Below are 6,000 nucleotides of genomic sequence, written 5' to 3' on the forward strand. Positions count from 1 at the left end.
AGAAACTGAAGTACAGAGAGTCCATGGTGATGGGCTCACTCAAGGTACCTAGCTGAGAAGTGGGAAAGCCAGAAATTGAAGCTGGGAAAGTCCAGCTCCGGGCACCACACTAGAAAGACGTATTCCAGTGCCTGCTTAGGCAAGGTAGAAAAATTCTGAGTGTTTCAGATGGGAGTCATTTTGGCTTTTTTTGTTTCTAGATAAAAGTTGTTTTGAGACCTCGAGTCAGATCAAGGTGGAAAACATCCATGGTGGTTTCTACTGGGGACAACAATTTGTCTTCATTACTGTTTTAAGGCTGTGACACAGTCTTGGGATTAATTCCCTTGTACTCCAATTTATTGTGTAAAGATTTTGAGGCAGTTCATAGAAGTACCTATAATACAATAGATAAAATGGGTAAGGACACTGGGGCAAATTTAAAGGGAGCGGAGTTGCCGGAGTGGTTAAGATGCCAGAATGCATGCCAGAGAGCCCCCTATTCTTGCTAGGGAGGGAGAAGGGGAGCAAGCTTAGATGTGACTCTGATCTTCACAGGGTTACAGCAGAGGATCACAGATTACAAATGGGGAACATCGACAGCTTAGGTGATACATAGCTTTTCTTGGTCCTAAAACTTGGGAGGAGTTTCTTCTCCCAAGATGCATAAAGTATACATTGCTTGCTTTGGGTAGACTATAGCCTCAACAATAGCCTTATTATAGACTGTATCAGCTTTTCCTGTGTGACAGATCACCCCAAAACATAGTGACTTAAAGGAACAGCCAGTTGTTTAAATCATGATTTTATGAGTTGGCAGTTTGGGTTGGACACAGTTGGGAGTTCTGCTGGATTCCCTTCTGTGTTTGTAGTCAGCTAGGCTGTCAAATAATCAGCCAGGCAGCTCTAGGGTTGGCCAGCTGTCAGCTGGGGCAGTGATGGGGGGACTTGGTCACATACCTTTTATTGCCCAGCAGGCCAGCTCAGGCTTTTTTGGTGAGGTTTTAGGTTTCCAGGAGCAGCAACAGGGCAAGCCCAGATTTTCCAACGCATTTCAAATCTCTGCTTGCTCATTTTGCTAGCAAAGCAAGTCATGTGATGAAGCCCAGGGTCATTGTGGGAGAGGCCCACAGAGGATGTGGATGTGGGGAGGTGTGAACCAATTATGGTGATTACTTAACCATATAAACATGTCATTAATGGGACTGATTCTTATAATATCTTCGCTGCAGTCTGTGAGTGGCTGTATTTATTTATAGGAAGGTAAACAATCTGAAAAACAGTTTATGGAATGATACAGAATGAATTCAATTATGTAATTAATGCCTTTGGCAAATATTTCTGATTGATCTATCATCTTGCTTATGAGGAGATAATGCTAAGTGAAATAAGTCAAGCAGAGAAAGACAATTATCATATGATTTCTCTCATCTATGGAACATAAGAACTAGGATGATCAGTAGGGGAAGAAAGGGATAAAGAAAGGGGGGTGATCAGAAGGGGGAATGAAGCATGAGAGACTATGGACTCTGAGAAACAAACTGAGGGCTACAGAGGGGAGGGGAGTGGGGGAATGGGATGGGCTGGTGATGGGTAGTAAGGAGGGCACGTATTGCATGGTGCACTGGGTGTTATGCGCAACTAATGAATCATCGAACTTTGCATCAAACACCAGGGATGTGCTGTATGGTGACTAACATAATATATTTTTTTAAAAAATTTTTTAAATTAAAAATAAAAATAAATTCAAATGTTCATTATAAAAATACTTGCCTTCTAAGCACTGGATTTGTGGAAACAAAATATACTCTCAGGAACCTGGGTGTGAAAACCACCCATAGGTGGCAGCCACCAGCACATTACCTGTGCAGAAATCTCTGTCTTGGTCTCTTATCTCCTGTATTTCTCTTGGATCCTTGACCACTCATTTGAAATACTTGACCAGAGCTCTAGGAGAGGAAAGCAGAGAAGTGATACCTAATTTTGCAACAAGAGAAGCTGCCGATTATATACAGTTGGATTTATGAAATCTGCTGAGTAACACAGGCTATGCAATGAATGATAAGGAAGTCAGCCTTTAGATTATTTTTCTTTTCTTATCCTTTATCAGGCTGTGTTCTATTCTCCGAAAGGAGCCACCGTGGGGAGATCCTGTTCTCTCAGCTGGCGGAGCCACCCGGATGTGGCCGAGCCAGTGCTATCGAGGAGCGCCACCACATCTGGGGCACGGGGAGCTGAGAAAGCAAGAAATATTGTTCGCCAGGATACAACTGGTAAACGTTTATTTAAGTGCTTCTGTGAGGTCCAGTTGCTATCTAAGATGGATTTATAGGAATAAAATGTTTTAAAAGCTTTAAAATTCGACTCAGAACATAAATACATGGCCTTTTATTAAGTAGGATGTTTCTGTATCTTTTAATTGTCTCTTCTGTTCTCTTCAAATCTGTTTTTGATACTTATTTCTGAATCATTCATTGTGAAAAAGAACTTGAGCTGTCACTACTGAGTGAGATATATGTTCAAAAGAGAGAAAATAGATATTTTGTTAGAAGCCTAAAACAAATAGATTCTCAGTAATCGCACAGCTGCATCATGTTGTTGAGCAGCGTGAATCTTAGTGTGGCGCTGTTCCAACACAGAAAAAGAGAATAATGCACATAGTTTGCAGGACTGGAGGGGGATATTGAAGTGCCTTGCTTCTGTTGGGAAGTGGAGCTTTACATGCCTGGGGCTGTTGTCCTTCTACCCTGTTCCCTCAGTGAAAAACAATGGAATGAAATCCACGGTCTCCACCCAGGCTCAGGCCAGATTCTCAGCTCCCTGAGGTCCAGCTCTGACCTGTGACCCCTACGTAGGACATAAGTCTTGCATGGGAAATGGCTGGGTGAACCAAGGTCCGCCTGTTCTCTAGGAGCTGTTCAAGAAGCTGCTGCCCCATTAGTGCCTGGGCTCCATCTGGTCCAAGCGCAACAAGCCTGGCAGTGAGCACCTGGCACCCACAGTCTGGGCCACTGTCGCCCAGTTCAACGGTGTGGCCAAGTATGTCATCACCACCTGCCTTGGCAACCCAAGCATGACAGCCCGGGATAGGGCCATGGTGGTGGAGCACTGGATCAAGGTGGCCAAGGTATGCAATGGGAAGCCCAGCCGAGGTGCTCTCCTGAGTCTCGGGCACTGCTCTTCCCTTGATCAGGTCTCAGGGTGGAAGGCCCTGGTCTTTGCCCTAGGACTGTGCAGTCCCTAGGCTCTTTGGTCCAGGGGCATGCTGACCTCTCCTTGCGTGGCCCTATGCTGGGATGCTCCGTTTCTGCCTGGCTCCTTCCTTGGAGTGAGGTAAAATCCTCCTCCTCCTCTGGGCCTCACGTGTGCCCTTTGGCAGGTCCCTGGACAGCGGCTTCCTCCAGCAGGAGCGCCTTCCCCTGAGGGGGACTGAAGCTTGAGAGCCAATCAGGTGCTGGCTCCCCAAGTGACATCCCATTCTCTTCCCTCCCCAGGCCTGTCAAGCCCTGAGGAACTACTCGTCCTTACATGCCATCCTCTCGGCTCTGCAGAGTGTCTCCATTCACCGCCTCGAGAACACGTGGGGGAAGGTTTCCAGGTGAGTAGGCCTCTCTCCATGGAGGGACCAGGATGGATGAGGGAGCTCCCAGAGGCTTGTCCTCTTCCCCCTCAGGCAGCTTGGACCTTCTGGGAGGCGGCAAACCCCGACCACAAGACCTGGGCTGGTGGGTGCGTCTCTCAGCCTTCCTGGTGAAGAGGCCACCATGCCTCCCGCTTTAGAAATCAGTTTTGCCAAATGTCCCACACGGGGCTGAGCTGCATTAAATCTCTTCACGTGTTTCCTTGACAGCCACTAAGCTCTCTGCCCATTTGAACCCCAAATTGACCCAAACAGTGTTTCTCAATGAATATGGGAAGGGAGGCCCAGGACGAGCCACATGAGAGCTCCCTCCCATGTCCTACAAAGACCTTAGTGCTCAGAGGATCCCAGAAGAAACCCTCAACCAGGCAGGTTGACACTTTGGGGTTCTCAAAGAAAAGGCACTCTCACTCAACCCTGCCACATTATTCGTCCATTGATCCTGCCTCCCTTGCCTCTGTTCAAGAAGCCATTGAGGATCTTTCAAAAGCTGTGCAGCAAGGACACCGCACAGGGCAGGAACCTGCTCATCAAGGTAGCCTGGAAGGTGGAGGTCTGGAAAGAGAGGAGGGGTGGGAGGGAACAGGGTCCTGCGAGGATGAAGTCGGGAATGGTCTGAAGCATTCCTTGGGGAGGGGAAGCCTTTGGCATGAATGTGGTGACAGCCTAGGTGAGGATGCTGTTGGCGGTGAGGGGGCAAGCAGGTGGTGTCCAAGCAGACTCCCTAGCCTTGACACCGTCTCTCTTAGTGTCGACAGCTGCTCCACATGGTCACCTGGGGTGGGCCAGGAGGCTGGAGCTTTTTCAGGGGAGGGTCCTTGTGGGCAACAGAGAACAGTGACTCATCCCACTCTCCCCCTTAGGACACAGGGTGTCGTGCCCTTCCTTGGCACTTTCCTCACCAAGTTGCTGATGTTGGATACCGCAGTGGAGGTCTATCTGGAGGTGGGTGAGCCTGAAGATTGTGGGGGATGGACCAGAATCTGGACCTTTGGGAATAGAGCACCCCTGTAATGAGCCCTGAGCTCTCAGGACTCGGCAAACCTACCCTGATGACAGCCTCAGAGCTGCGTCTGTGAGGCCGGGGTCTCTTGTCCATCTCAGCGATGAGTGAGGCGAGACTGCAGTAAGGACATGGCTCCCGGTGCCGAAGACTGGTGAAGCAGCAGAGCTTCCTGAAGGCAAAGCTGCATGAGGTCTGTCTGAGTGGACCTCAGCCTCCCCCGGTGAGTTTGCTCGTGGGGGGAGAATGAAGTCAGGACCCTCCACGTCAGCAAGCACCTCCGTAGCCGCAGCAGCCCCTTCCTGCCTGAGGCTTCGGCCTCCCCTACTGTCTTCTGAGAGGGTGGTGCTGCAGGGTCCCGACCTGTAGCCAGTCCATCTGCCCCATGTCCTCCTTTCTCTGGACCCCAGAGCCTGGCCTAGATCCCAGGCCCGCTATCTGTGTATGCACAGCCCCTCACGGGTCCTGGCCATGGTGCAGCATGAGAAGGGATGGGAATCAAGTGCTCCTAAGAACCAGGGGCCTCATTCTGATGGACTTTGTCTGCATTCCAGGGGAATGAGATCAACCACCACAAAAGAAATAAGGTGAGCATATGTGGCGCTTCCCGCAGGGAAGGGTAGGGAGTGGGCCTCAGAGATGTCCCTGGGAAGAACATTGCTTGGCTCCATGCCCTCCACCTCACATTTCCTGGGATCCCTTGAGAAGAAAGCAGTGCAAGTCCCATCCCGTTAGGAGATGGGGACAGAGCATGGCATCCAGGAGGATTCCCGGAGGAGGGGCTACTGATACTCACCTCTGAGAACAGGTGGAGACCGGATGAATCTGCAGGGAGGAGGATGGCCATGTGTGCCAGGACGGGGGACGGGTCCCCGGTCCCGCTGCTCAACCCTCACCAGACCCTGCAGCTCCCTGCCCCCCCAGGCTCCCTATACATCCTGTGCTTCTCTCTCTGCTCAGGAATATCAAGTCATGACGGACATCATGCTGCTCCAGGTGGCTGCCGAGAATTACACCCTACTGCCCGAGGATCCTTTTTGGGCCTGGTTCCAGGCTATGGAGCCGCTCAGCGAGGCTGAGAGGTGAGGCCCATCAGGAGCTGGGTCGGTGAGGTTCGGGGTGGACTCTTTCTGCTGGCCACTCCTGGGATCCTCCTTCCCTGGGCAGCCTCAGGCCTTGTTGCCGGGGCGCCAGACTCCAGCTGTGGGCAAACACTGGCAGGGACTCTTGAATGGAAGCTCCTGGGCAACTCACAGGTGTCCCTCTGTCCTTAGCTACACCCTGTCCTGCCAGCTGGAGCCCCGGTCCTAGCTGGTCAGCAGCACTCAAGAAGGAGAAGAACTGGCCGCAGTCAACCTCAGGGCTGAGCAAGTGTCCA

At 50.8% G+C, this 6,000-nt stretch overlaps 1 protein-coding gene and 1 long non-coding RNA gene across 3 annotated transcripts in view; both read left to right on the top strand.

Moving 5' to 3' along the window:
• Window positions 1-3,133, top strand: part of LOC148108162 (focal adhesion kinase 1-like) — a 79,575-nt gene extending 76,442 nt beyond the window's left edge. The window contains exon 8 of one of the 2 annotated variants that reach the window (XR_015721158.1): window positions 2,090-3,133. The gene's annotated coding sequence lies outside the window, so the exon portion shown is untranslated. The remainder of the gene's footprint in view (window positions 1-2,089) is intronic. The other variant, XR_015721159.1, reaches the window with a different exon arrangement.
• Window positions 3,134-3,396: 263 nt separating this feature from the next.
• Window positions 3,397-5,204, top strand: LOC148108163 (uncharacterized). The gene is made up of 3 exons (XR_015721153.1): window positions 3,397-3,577; window positions 4,086-4,154; window positions 4,483-5,204. It is a non-coding gene; the product is annotated as an uncharacterized LOC148108163 (long non-coding RNA).
• The last annotated feature ends 796 nt before the right edge of the window (window positions 5,205-6,000 follow it).

The sequence above is a fragment of the Ursus americanus genome, chromosome 22 (genome assembly GCF_024610735.1).
Source record: "Ursus americanus isolate L20-20 chromosome 22, mUrsAme1.1.p, whole genome shotgun sequence".
Classification (NCBI taxonomy): domain Eukaryota; kingdom Metazoa; phylum Chordata; class Mammalia; order Carnivora; family Ursidae; genus Ursus; species Ursus americanus.